The following is a 14,270-nucleotide window of genomic DNA, read 5'->3' as shown; positions in this document are numbered from 1 at the left end:
GCATGCGTGCGTGAACATCCAACTCCCTGTGAGTGGCTTTGGTCGAGTGACTCCTGTTTCCAAAAAGTGTTCTTTTTCTAAGACCAAATCAAGAGTTGGAGCCAAGGAAAGGAAATGAGCCAGAAGAGTGAATCATAGGTCTCACGCAGGCAGGGAAAACCCTAGAGCCGCCATGCTCAGAGCTTCATGGGCTGCCGCAGAATGTCCCGGCTCCATAAACTAAGTGGGGGAATTGGGGACGTCTCCCTATCGTTGACGGTGAGGACATAGCCCCTGCCCCTCCATGGCCTCCTGTTGACTGTAAAGCTGCCCAGCTGTCTTGGGTAGAAGACAGCACTCTTCACCCCAGCCTCTCACTCAGTAGGCTAGGAATGAGCCCAGGCCTGTAGAGGCACGACTGCTACAAAGAATCCATCACCCACGGGCAAGGTTTGCTGGCACGCACTTGGAATTCCAGTGCCTTGGAGGCAAGGGCAGAAGGAAGGCACAAGTTCAAGGCCAACGTAATCTACATAAGGTGTTCCAGGCCAGCTAGAGCTACATGGTAAAACTGTTTCTAGCTAGTTAATTACTTAATTAATAAGAATTCAGGGACAGGGAGATGAATCCAGGACAATGGATCAGTGGTTGCTATGCATGTGTACACATACATCATAAATACATAAATGTAATTAAATTTTAAAAAAATTTAGACGTCTCACTATGTAGCCCTGGGTAGCTTGGACCTCACTCTGTACACCAGGCTGGCCTCAAACTCACAGAGATCCATCTTGGCCTCTCCAGTGCCGATTTTAAAGGTATACACCACCACACTGGCTTCGTGTGTGTGTGTGTGTGTGTGTGTGTCTGTCTGTCTGTGTGTCTGTGTGTCTGTGTGTCTGTGTGTGTGTGTCTGTGTGTGTCTGTGTGTGTGTGTCTGTGTGTGTCTGTGTCTGTATCTGTGTGTGTGTCTGTGTGTGTCTGTGTCTGTATCTGTGTGTGTGTCTGTGTGTGTCTGTATCTGTGTGTGTGTGTCTGTGTGTGTCTGTGTCTGTATCTGTGTCTGTGTGTGTCTGTGTCTGTATCTGTGTGTGTGTCTGTGTGTGTGTCTGTGTTTGTCTGTGTCTGTATCTGTGTGTGTGTCTGTGTATGTCTGTGTGTGTGTCTGTATCTGTGTGTGTCTGTGTGTCTGTGTCTGTGTGTGTCTGTATCTGTATCTGTGTGTGTGTATGTGTCTGTCTGTATCTGTGTGTGTGTCTGTGTGTCTGTGTGTGTCTGTATCTGTGTGTGTCTGTGTGTGTCTGTATGTGTGTGTGTTTCTGTGTGTCTGTGTCTGTATCTGTGTGTGTGTGTGTGTGTGTGTGTGTGTATGTCCACAGAGAGCACAAGAGGATGAGGATGTTGGATCCCCTGGACCTGGAGTTACAGACAATTGTGAATCACTCAACATGAGTGTTAGAAACTGAACTTGGGTTCTCTTCCTCTGAAATAGCAGCAAGTACTCTTAATTATTAAGCTATCTCCCCAGTAAATTTTATTTTTTTAATTTGCAAAGAAGAGTAGAAGATTAACCACATCAATCTGGTTATATGGATATGCAGTGACATCTCAAGTTATTCATTAGTACTTTTTTTTTTTTTTTGAGACAGAGTTTCTCTGTGTAGCCCAGACTGTGCTGGAACTCACTCTGTAGACAAGACTGGCCTTGAACTCAAAGATCGGACCACCTCTGCCTCTTGAGCACACTGAGATTGCAAGGGTGTACAAGCACTGCCCAGCTAATACTCATGGTAGTTTTTTTTTTAATGTTATTTATTTAATGTGTATGTGTGCACACTGTATACCTGCAGCGACAAGAGGTCTAAAGAGGGTTTTGGATCCCCTGGATTTGGAATATCAGGCAGTTGTGAGCCACTGAGTGATAGGAACCAAACCTTGATCTTAATTTCTGAGCCATTTCTCCAGCTGCTAGTTTGAAAGAGATGATTGCATGAAGCTATAAACTAAATTCCTTGCTCAATATACTAAAGGAGGAAGAGAAATGAAAGTGGTGGGGGAGGCAAGGCTAGCCGAAAAGATGTGATATCTGTTTTGAATTCTGTTCTCCTCCCTTGTGAGCTGCAGTGTTTATTAGTCCAAAGAGGCTGGAGGACCCCCTGAAAATGCCCTTCAGGATTGATAGAAGGGTTGGTGTGGTACTGAACCAGCAGTTACAAAAGAATCAGGAGAGAAGGCAACAAAACAAGTGAATTGAATCCCAGCCAAAGTGCCTGGGGAAACACTGTCTTTGAATACAAAATCAAACACTGCAACTGGGCTGGCTTGTCTGCTGCTCTGGGTAGAAGGAACGGAAGTTTTGCCTCTGAGCAGGGATGACTCTTACTAGAGTCAGGCCTGGCTGTTTTCCACTCCCCAGCAGGACTGCACTGTGTGAGTGCCAAAATAAGCAGCCTGGGAATTCCCTCTGGCTGAAGCCTCCGTTCAGGCACCGCCCAGCACTCGAAGCTGGTGTTTTCACTTTCTCTTTCTCCACAGTAGCACACAGGGTAAATACAGCATTGTGCAAGCTGTAGCGGAAGGAAGCCCTGGGGGTTTTGGGGTATCTTGTGTTATCTCCACAAAGCTCCTCTTTCTGGAAGTCAGGTTGAGTACCACCTCTGAACTGATGTTGAAAGTATCTGAGTCTATGGCCTCGTGCAGATGATCAGTGAGTTAGAAATGACGATGGGCCTCCTTAGACACCACAGGCTCACGCTTCCGCACGCAGTAAGGTCCAAACCAAACCACAGTCTTTCAACCATTTCTGTTCTTGCCTTGAGTTCTAAGAAGCCCAGAATCCAATCCCCCTCCCCTCCCCTCCCCTCCCCTCCCCTCCCCTCCCCTCCCCTCCCCTCCCCTCCCCTCCCCTCCCCTCCCCTCTTTCTGACAAGATCTTGCTATGTGGCTTGGCTGGCCTCAAACTACCAATCATGAGGATCGAGAAATGTTTTATCAGTTACAATGTTTGCTTCCCAAGCAAGGAGAGGAGAGGCTGGACCCAGGAACCCAAATACCTGCTGAGTGGGTGTGGTGACCCACCCATAATTCTGACCTTGGTAGGCCAGTGACGAGATTCTCAGAGCCAGCCAGCTGAGACTTGCCATAGATAGTTATGGGTTTGACTGAAAGACCCGGCCTCAAAGAATATGATGGAAGCCATCTTTCCCTCAAGTTCATGTGCAAGCAATGGTTTAATGAAAGCTTGACATAACCTCTCTAAAACCTGTCTCTTTCTGGACTACTGCTTTTCTCTATGTGTCTTCTTTTCTTTTCTTTCTTTCTTTCTAAGATCTTAAGATTTATTTATTTCATGTATGTGTATACCCTGTTGCTGTCTTCAGACACACCTGAAGAGGACATCAGATCCCATTACAGATGGTTGTGAGCCACCATGTGGCTGCTGGGATTTGAACTCAGGACCTCTGGAAGAGCAGTCAGTGCTCTTAACCACTGAGCCATCTCTCCAACCCTACATCTTTTTTTCTTAACTCCCCCTGAAACGGAGTTCCATATAGCCCAGGCTAGCCTCAAAAGTAGGGCTGAGGATAACCTTGGCCCTCGTTTCTTCCCATTTCCTCTTTAGTGCTGGGATCACAGGTGCTCAGTTCCTTGGTACAGTAGACACCTGTGATGAGCAGGAGGGAAATCCTGGCAGGTGATTCGGGCAATTGAATCAGAACCCTCACCCTGCAGTAGGAGCGATAAACTCTTACTTAGTGACTTATATCTCTCTCTGTGTTCTTACCATCTGCCCTAAGAGTCATTCTTCTAAAATTCTTTGAAATTTTACCTAGCAGGGGCTAGGGTACCAATTGTGTGTACGTGGATTCCAGAGGTCATCCTAAGCTGTTCCTCAGGTATATATCCTGTTTGGTTTTTGTTTGGGTTTAGTTTGTTTTTTGAGACAGGGTCTCACCAGACCTTCCTGTCTCTGCCTCCCAGAGCTGGGGTTATAGCCATGAACCACCATGCCTGTTTTGAATATGATTTCTAGGGATCAGACTGAGGTCTTCATGCTGGCTGGCATGGCAAATGCTTTATGGCCTGGGTTTTCTTCTCACCCCATCTTTTTTTTTATTGTTGTATACCCTGTTGATAGCTGCAATCTATGGACAACTCTTCAGGCAAGGCAGTGGATCTATTTTGTTGCTATTCTAACTTTGAAGTTCCAGGACTTCATTTCCATTTTTTCCCTCCATGATTACTGAGTGGAATACCAGCAGAGGACTGGAATGTACCACAGTGGTAAAGACTCCCACTTGGTAGCGGTACAAGGCCCTGGCTTCAACCTCTAGCACCAGGGAGAACATAGGGTCAAAGAGTAAAGTTGGACTTGAAAAGAACATGATAGCAGTTAGATCTCAAACCCAGCACAAGAGTAACTGATGTCTGTTTAACTAAGCAGAATTTAGCTGCCAATCTCCCTCAGTCCCACTGACTAATACCCGTTAGAGTCATCTGGGATGGCATACCCCAACCCCTCCTCTCTTGGTCTGGTTCCAGATGCCTCTGGCTGTTTTCTCCCCCATGTCTACAATATCCTTCTCCTCAACCCTAGGGGCAGCGTGTCCTCATTTCTTTCTTTTTTTTTTTTTCCAATAGCTGGGTGTGGCGGCGTATGCCTTTAGTCCCAGCACTCAGGAGGCAGAAGTAGGCAGATCTCTGAGTTTGAAGCTAGCCTGGTCTACAGAGTGAGCTCCAGGACAGCCAAGCAAAAGAAAAGCCATACCCAGAAATTGTAACCAAATGAGGATCAGAAACTATTACCATATTACCATATTATCATTCCCCTGTGAAATAACTCCGTTTTCTCGTGTGTGTGTCTGTGTATGTGTGTGTGTGTGTGTGTGTGTGTGTGTGTGTGTGGTGTGTGTGTGTGTGCCTCATATAATTGCATGGGACTACATGTTGGCATATAGTCTGTCTTTTAAATATTCTATGTGTACATGTATGATGCACACAGACAAGTCCACCTGTCTGAATGTCCACCGCATGCTCCCAGGTGCCCACGAAGGCCAAAAGTAGTTGCTGGATCCCCTGGAACTAGAGTTACAAACAGTTGTTAGCCATCCTGTGGCTTGTGAGGTTGTGAGCTGGGATTTGAACTCAGGACCTCTGCAAGAGCATCAGTGTTCTTAACCGCTGAGCCATCTCTCCAGCCCAAATCTCATACTTCTTAATTAATCAACACCCAAGAGCTTATATCCTTTGAGAGGACACTTAAAGAACATCTTGACTCGAGGAACCAGGATTTCATCTACACAGATCAATATCATAGATTGTCCATTCACAATTTGAAGATTCTCCTTCCTGAATACCACATTCCTTGAGCACCCCATAGTTGGAGAAGGGAACAATTGTGGGGGTCAGAGGGAGCTCTGAATGAGTGTGTAAGGTCAGATGCAGTCCTGAGTTAATGTGTGTTGTTGACATAGGCGTTGTCATGGCAAGGACTCCCATGCCTCGGACCGATGGACACCGCAAAAACTTCCCCAGGTCAGGCTCAAAGAAATGGAAAATCTGCCATAGCTTGTGACTTTACTGTTATTCAGTAAATTCTGGGATGATGAGATGGCTTGCTGCCAAAGCTAAGGCCTAAATTTGTTTGATTCCTGGGATATATAATGGTGGAGGGAGAGAACTAACTCCTGTGGTTGTCCTCTGACCTCTATATGTATGCTTGTGCATGTACATGCACACACACACATGCATACATGTGATAAATAAACAAAGAAATAAATGAGAAAGGTAAATTCCTCAGAATATTGCCTTGACAGAGGGTGAAACAGCTTAGCCTCCCTTTTGAATTACTTTGACAGGTAATGTAAGCAGAAGCAGGAAAACCTATTCTCTCTGCCTTCTGTCTCCAATTCTTCCCTTTTCCTTCAGTTAACGCAAACCGGCTTGCAGCAGGCACCTCCATACTCAGCCCCAGCTCAAAGTAACTGTCAAAGAAAAAGGCCAGAGCGTAAACCCTGAAGGATTGTTGTTTCTAGCATGGAGATGGGAGGGTATTTCCTACCCTTTGCTCTATTAAAGCCTCAATAAGGAATCTATCTCTAAAAAGCTGGGTGGTGGTGATAGCGGCACATACCTTTAATCCCAGCACTTGGGAGGCAGAGGCAGGTGGATCTCTGAGTCTAAGACCTCCTGGTCTATTTAAAATGGAGGCTAGAGAGATGGCTCAGAAGATGGCTTGCTATTCTTTCAGGGGATCAGAGCTCGGTTCCAGGTTCCCACATCGGGCAGCTTATAACCACCGGCAACACCAGCTCCAGGGGATCTGATACCCTCTTCTGACCTGCAAACACACGAGACAATAAATCTTTATAGAATGTTAGGGATAAGGGCTGGAGTAAAACGCCCAGTCAAGAAGCTTCTTCAATGCTCCATGAGAGAACAAAGGAGCATGCTCCAGGACACTGACGTCAGAGAAGACGGGAGCACTTCGTTGCAGATTATTTTTTAGGGGAGGGGATCGCATGTTGTCTAGGGTGGCCTTACATCACTATACAGCCGAGATGACCCTGAACTCCAGACTCTCCCATCTCCACCTCCTGAGTGCTAGGACATTCACTGACCACCATGCTCAGCTACAGGGGTATTTTGGAGGTGGATGTAAAAGGCTGTGCTAATTAATGGGTTAGATGAGAAAAAGAAAAGTGTAAAGGGAGGGCTGGCGAGCTGGCTCCACAGTAAAGAATGCTTGCGGCACAGTCATGAGGACAGGAGTTCGGATCCCAGCCCCGGCCTAACAAGCTAAGCGTCCCATAAAAACTCCAGCCCTGAAGGATCCAACACCCTTCTCTGGCCTCTGTGCATGCACACACACAGGCATACATACACACACACACACACACACACACACACACACACACACACACACACACACACACATTTTAAGAAAAGAAACAGTTAGGGGTGACCCCAAGAAGTCTTACTTGAGAACAGAGAACAGAATAACAGAGTGGTCTTTAGTTGGGTTGAGTATGAAGATGAGGAGGTGGGTTTGAACAGCTCCCTAGACTTGAGGAGAAAACATAAGGGTCAGGAGCCCTAAGCAGTGCATGTGCAGCCAATGAGGCAGGAGGGAAAAATAACACAGCTGATCTCCCAGACCATCAGTGGGTAAAGGCACTTGCCACCAAGCCTGAAGTCCCGAGTTTGATCTGCAGGCCCACGTGGTAGAAAGATAGAATCAACTCCCTCAAGCTGACCTCTGACCTCCACACCTGCATGGCAGGTATGTGCACACACACACACACACACACACACACACACACACACACACACACAAAGGTAAGACTCGGGGCTGGGCTACAGTTCAGTTGGTAGAGTGTTTGCTTAGCACATACAAAGACCTGGGTTTGACCCCAAGCACTACATAAAACCAGGCAGGCGTAGGTGGGTGAACTTGAAATCCCAGCACTCAGGAGGGGGAAGCCGAAGGATCGGAAATTCAAGATTATCCTTATGCTAAGTTTGAGGCCAGCCGGGGCTACATAGAACCCAGACAAGAAAGAGACAGGAGAAATGAAAGGATAGAGAAAGAGATCACTCCAGGATCCTGCTGTCTGGAAAGCCAAGAAAGTTCAACACTACCGATAACATCAAAATCACCACAGAGAGAGCGCATGTCTTCCCATCTCTAACCGACTGCAGAAGATAACAAACTATGCTGACCTAGAGCCAGAACACTGACATCGATGGACTTGAGTTTAACCTTAGCTCCCATATCTCATTCCTAAACCTACACAATGTGCTTCATGGGGAATGGGGGGGGGGGGCAGCAGGACTGGAACAGAGGATCAAGTGGGGAGGGGGAGAGGGTGGAGGGAGGGACTATGGGGAGAGACAGCTAAAAGTAAGGACCAATTGGGGGCATAGTGTGGATTCACAGCCAGCCATTGCAGTGTCTGTGTGTGTGTGTGTGTGTGTGTGTGTGTGTGTGTGTGTGTGATCCATTCATTCCAGGCAATGGAATCCACACCCGACAGTGTGACAGTGTGGTCTTTTTTTAAAAAAGTAGTGAACATGACCCCTAATGCTAGACTAAGACTGGTGCCTTGTTCAGCCATCATCAGAAAAGCTTCCATCTGCACCAGATGGGAACACATACAGAGACCCAAGGCCAGATATTATGAAGAGTGAGAGACTCTGAAACTCTCAGCCCTAAATGGAATAGCCCCATCAGATCCCTCCTTTCAGGGATCAGGCAATCCCATGGAACAGAGGCAGGGAAAGCGTAAGAACCAGAGAAGATGGAGGGCTTCCAGGAAACGAGGCTGGCAAACGCACGTGAAACAAAGCGGCACGCACAGGATCTGCATGGGTCTGCACAGGTCTGCACGGGTCTGCACAGGTCTGCACGGGTCTGCACCAGGCCCTCTGCGTTTGTATTATGGCTTCCAGTTTAATGTTTGTAGGGGATCCTGAGTGTGTGAACAAGCCAGCCTCTTACTCTTTGTGCCTTGGCTCTTTTCCCTCTGTTGGTTTGTCCTGCCCGACTTCAGTGTGATAGTTCTTGTTTTATCTTATTATATTTTATTTTGTTATATTTTATTATTATCTCTTAGACGTCTGTTCTTTTCTGATGAGAGACAGAAAGGGAGTGAATCTTGTTGGAAGGGAAGGTTAGGAGAAAGTGGGAAGAAGAAAGAGAAGGGCACCAAAATTAGGATATAGTATATGAGGAAAGAATTATATGAGGAAAGTATTTCCAATAGAAGGAAATAAAATAATCATTTTATAATATCATTTGCAGAAGAAAAATCTTTAAGAAAAATAAGTCAACAAGTGTATATTTTATTTAAGTATTTGAGACAGCATTTTACTCTGTAGCCCTGGTTGGCTTAGAACTTGGAGTAAAGCAAGCTACTAGCCTCATATACATAGGGATCCAACTGCCTCTGCCTCCCCTCTGCTGGGATTAGAGGTGGGCACCACCATGCCCAGAGAGACACTGGGAACTGTGTTAAGTGCATTAGTAGGGACTGTGAGCACAGTATAACATGAAGAAATGAGAAAGCTAAATACAGGTGAGGAAGGACTGAGCAGAGGCAGGGGCATGCTATGAAAGAGGACATAGAGCTAATTACAGTTTTAGTTCTGATTCTGTCACAGATGTGTTGGGGTTTGAGTGGTAGGTAAGTGCATAGAATATATTTTATACCAAATATGTATCGATAATAGGAGCTTTACAGCTTCCATTTCAAATGCCTAGCCTAACTTTATAGAAGTTGGATCTGATTAATTTTGGTTGTGATTTTTTTTATTTGCAAGGTATTAAAGGTTATTCATACAAATAAATGAATTAGATTCCATATGGATTTAAACCATACACACACATACACTTGCACATGCACACAAAGAAACACAGCAGTCTTCTTAGAAAACTCAGAACCTCGTGCTTAGAAGTTACACAAAGCAATTAAAAGGTAAGTGTCCTGACACTTAGCCATCACCCCACGATTGGAGTCATCTTGGATTCTAAAAGCAGGACTAATACACAGATATTTATAACCAGCAACTGAAGTTACCCCCCCCCCAGCAGAAGCATCAGGAGAATTATGGGTGGTGGGAAAGCTTCACCTGAAACACACGTGGCCATTTTCAGGGATCAGCATGCCCCCTTTAACCAGTAAGGGCTTGCTTCTCTCAGGCCGTGTTGCTGAAGAATTGGAGCTTGACCTGACCCAAGACTTGAGATAGAATCTTGATCGTGTAGATCCTTGGCCCCGCCCATTTCTTCCTACAGTTCATGTCGGTGCACTCTCTGAAAATCACCTGAGACCTTTTATCTGTTCCTCTTGTCCTGTGTCAACTTTTCACCATTACTAGTCCCTTTGCTATGGGTGGCTGGAGTCTTGTCCCTAGAAACTCCCAGGGTTGGCGCTTTTGCCCTAAAACTCCAATAACATCAGAGTACTCTTGATATCAGCAGATGGAGGTGGGGGGAGACCTCAAGAAACTGGACAGAGACGTGTAGATGGTAGCAGACAGTCCATTGTTAATACACTTCTGAAGGCAGTGAACAAGCTTGATGAGCTCAGTTCAATCCCCAGATCCCATGATGGGGAAAAGAATCAACTCCAGAGAGTTGCCCTTTGACCACATGTGCACACATGTGGCTGCACTCACACACACATACACACACATACAAACACAACAATGGTGATAAAAAGTAAAATAAAGATGCAGCTTCCTTTCAAGGGGTGGGGGGAGAAATGTAGAAGAATTCAGAAGGGCCTGGAGGGGTGTTTCAGCAGTTAAGGTGTTACTGCTGTCAGAGGACCTGAGTTTGGTTTCCTGTACCCACATCAGGTCGTTTAGATACAGAGGGCTTTTCCTGCTCTGGCTGTTACATGTAGTTCTATTTATGACTTCATGCACCACAGGTATCATTGGCATCTTAATTACCACTACCCCCTGGTGCTGTGTACTTAGGTGTCATCCTGAGCTACAGGTCACCTTATGACCTCAATGCCTTCCCAAAAAGTCCAAGCCATTCCTATCATCAGCTGGGACTTTCGGCCTTCTTTGCCAACTAGCATTTCTCCTATGACAAGTTTACAGCCGTTATATGAGGCCTCGCAGATGTCACTCACAGCCCCACCCCCCCTGCCTCACTATCAGAAAGGCAGTGCTGATAGCTTTTGGTAAACACAACAGCATAAGAGCTATAATCAGCCACCCCCAAAAGAAGCAATAAGAATGATCCTGGGGGACTGGCTCAGTGGTTAGAGCACTGGCTACTTTCCCAGAGGACCTGGATTCAATTCCCAGCACCCACATGGCAGCTCACAACTGTCTGCAACTCCTGTTGGAAGGATTCCTACACCCTCACACAAGTGTGCATATGGGCAAAACATCAATGCACATCAAGTATAAACATATAAAGTTATTATTAAAAAGAAGAAGATTGGTCCTGGAAGACAGATAGGCTCTCTGGCAAATGGTGTTTGGAAAACTAGATATATACTAGTTTCTAAAACTAGTATCTAATACACACACACACACACACACACACACACACACACACACAAATACACACACACATATGTGCAAAAATCCATTCAAATGGATCAACTTAAGACCTAAAACTTTGAAACCATTCCAGAAACATGGGAAAACACTTCAAGATACAGGTATAACAAAGCAAATTAAAACCTTAAAGAGACAGAGTGAAAATGAGTTTAAAAAGCAAACAGTCAGGCTTTGATGTGTGGCCAAGAAGAAACTGTCTTCCCTTGGAGCGCCTTTGATTGGAACAAAGTCTGTCTGCCTGCCTCTTCCCATCGCCCCTCTGATCTTTGCAGGTCATTCAAAATTTAGAATTTTGACAGGCAGTTGTGATGCTTCCTCATTTCCCCCCATCACTGTTTTTCGCTTGCAAAATTAGCCGAAGAGACAGCTGAACACTGAAAAGCAGCTTGCTGTTCTTGAAGAGGACCTGAATTCAGTTCCCAGCACCTGTAACTCCACTACTGGGGGGTCTGGCACCTTCTTCTGGTCTTTAAGGCACCTACATATGTGTGCATGTGCTAAAAATTCTTTTTCAAACTTTAGTTTGTTAGGGGTATCATTGGGGGTGAAGGTCTGAAACTAATTTTCTAGGAAAGCCATAGAACAAATCCCCCATCCATTATCTGTCAATCCAAGGGCGGGATCAAGGACAAAGAACTCTGCCAAGTGCCAGAATCTTCAACCTAGTCCTGCATAACCAGCACTGGAAATTTGTTTCCCCTTTCAAGAGTAAAAATCACTTCCTCCACCGAACTGTCTCCCTGTTGTGAACATGCATGTAGATGCTGGGATCCTGGTCCTCTGGAAGCCACTGCTCTTAACCACTGAGTCATCTCTCCTGCCCAGTGTTGGATGTCTGGATTCTCAGCCGGTGAGAGGCTACATGAGGAGATGTGGGGGGGGGGGGGGTTACTCCTTCCCCTTCCCATGTTCACATCTTTTTCTGTCTTTCTATCCCACCATCAATTTGGTTCCCAGCACTCATATTCTGAGGCTGACAACCACTAGGGGATCTGACACCCTCTTCTGGACTTGAAGGGCACTGTATACATATGCATGTACTCATAGCTAGATACTCATACACACATAATTAAAAAATAAAATAAAACTGCTCAGCCTCCTGCCTTGCCTAACTGCTGGGTGGGCCAAGGACACTCTGCAACACCTTAGTGGCCAATCTCACTTGGTTCTAGCATGATCAGTGACTTCCAGGTTAGGGCCCTGCCTGTCCCTGTACCCTGTGACCTTGGGACCTCTGGACCTGGTCTTCCAGCTGTTCCAGATGTTAACATTGGGTCGTCTACAGCCAGCCCTTGAGTCCATACTCCCTTCATGAGGCCCATCCTCACTCTCAACGCTCTGTCCTTCCTCAAGGCTGTCCTGCTGTGGGCTACAGAGCTGGGGCCGTAAAGCCATCCGCTGCCTGCTCTGCTCAGAGGAGGAACTGCCAGTTGCTGCCCCATACTGCCAGGGTTGCCAGGAGCTGGCATGAAAGCCTGGATTTGGGTGTCGTGATGCTTTCACACAGGGCTTAGAGATGCCCTGTGGCATGTACACCTCTAGGCACACACTTTTGTGGCTTGGAGATGAATTACTACCCACCTCTACTTGGGAAGGGGGAATTGGAGAATCCCCTGCACACATCGATGAATGAACAAAAGCAAGGAGTTGGCCGGATGGAGACCACCCAGGAAAGCCTGCGACGCTCTGACAAGGACGAGAGTTACCATTCCAACAACAGCTTCAGTCCCTGTGGTACCCACAACTGTAGGTGCAAGCAGAAACACAATGCCAAAATGAGAGACCAGCCTGGACAAGATGAAAGTCATGGAACCCCCACTCTGGAAAAGACCCCAGTCCTGTGCCCCAGGGTTCCAGCCCAGTCGAGTCATGCCAAGGCCTGGAATGACTGGCCACACTACTGAAGGCCAACTTAGAACACAATGGTACCTTTCACTGCTAAGTCACCCTGGCGAAGCTTCCCGGGAACCTGGAATGTAGGAGACATTCCTGGATTGCCACTAACTAGCTGACCTGCATCCTAAGAGTAAAGTCAGGGGAACGGGGCTCACTGTCCTTCTCCTCGATTTAGCATAGTACGGGAGATACAGAAGGGAAGGCTCAGGACTCACAAGGCCCACTGCCACTCTCAAACTAAGACTTGGTCCTCTCCTTTGTTTCATCTCTCAGGTCCTCCAGGGGGAAGGGCTGGAGGAAGCAGTCCATCTTTGGGTCTGGGTTTGGGCCATCCGCTTGGGTTCCTGACAGCTGAGTCACTGCTGTGGGGGAGAAGTAGCGTCAAATGAAGACCTGCAAGACAGAGGGAAGAGAGGTGGGGCCATCCCTTTGAGACGTTTGAAGAAAAGAAAACTGAAAGATTATACTGTCTGACGGAGAAGACAGACGTGCTGGGAGTCAAGGAACTGCCTGAGGTCCTGTTCCGGACACTGGTTGTGGTCACAGCATGAGGTCACCAGGATGACCCTATCTTTCCACACACTGACTTCCTGTAGCTCTGCATTCCTCCCCTTATCTACCTTTCGTATACCACCTGTCCCACCCCTCGGAATCTCCCTGGACATTTCTTGGGTTAACTGGTGGGAGACTTAAAGGCCTGCTCATCAGTTGTGATGCCCTTGACCTCTCCCCCTCATCCCCCTCCTCCTCTTCTCCCTCTTCCTCTTCCCCCTCCTCCTCTGCTTCATTCTCTTCCAGCAAAACAGCATAAAACGAAAGAGTGTCTAGAAAAAAATCTGTAAATTTAATAACGAGGGTTTGAGGAGATGACTCAGTGGTTAAGAGCTCTGACTGCTTTTCTAGAGTGACCATGCCCCCAAAATAAATAAAAGCCCAGAAAGAAACCTATATTTCTACTACTTGGAAGGTAGAGACAGGATGATCAGAGTTCAATTTGTCTTGAGCTAGATCATGAGGCGTTCCAGGGAGAGAGACCCTGTGTCCAGTATATATGTGTAGTTGGAATTTTTTCTTTTTAAAAAAACACGGGGGGCTGGGGATTTAGCTCAGTGGTAGAGCGCTTACCTAGGAAGCGCAAGGCCCTGGGTTCGGTCCCCAGCTCCGAAAAAAAAGAACCAAAAAAAAAAAAAAAAAAAAAAAAAAACACGGGGGGTTGGGGATTTAGCTCAGTGGTAGAGCGCTTGCCTAGCAAGCACAAGGCCCTGGGTTCGGTCCCCAGCTCTGAAAAAAAAGAAAAAACAAAACAAAAC

At 46.6% G+C, this 14,270-nt stretch overlaps 1 long non-coding RNA gene across 1 annotated transcript; it reads right to left on the bottom strand.

The window, feature by feature from the left end:
* Positions 1 to 3,282: 3,282 nt before the first annotated feature.
* LOC120095150 (uncharacterized) lies at positions 3,283 to 13,693 on the bottom strand. Its single transcript, XR_005490371.2, has 2 exons — positions 12,646 to 13,693; positions 3,283 to 6,319 (listed from the first exon to the last, which is right to left on the bottom strand). It is a non-coding gene; the product is annotated as an uncharacterized LOC120095150 (long non-coding RNA).
* Between the last annotated feature and the right edge of the window lie 577 nt (positions 13,694 to 14,270).

The sequence above is a fragment of the Rattus norvegicus genome, chromosome 10 (assembly GCF_036323735.1).
Source record: "Rattus norvegicus strain BN/NHsdMcwi chromosome 10, GRCr8, whole genome shotgun sequence".
Classification (NCBI taxonomy): Eukaryota; Metazoa; Chordata; class Mammalia; order Rodentia; family Muridae; genus Rattus; species Rattus norvegicus.
The sequence above is the reverse complement of the archived record's forward strand: the minus strand, read 5'-3'. Positions and strand labels throughout refer to the sequence as shown.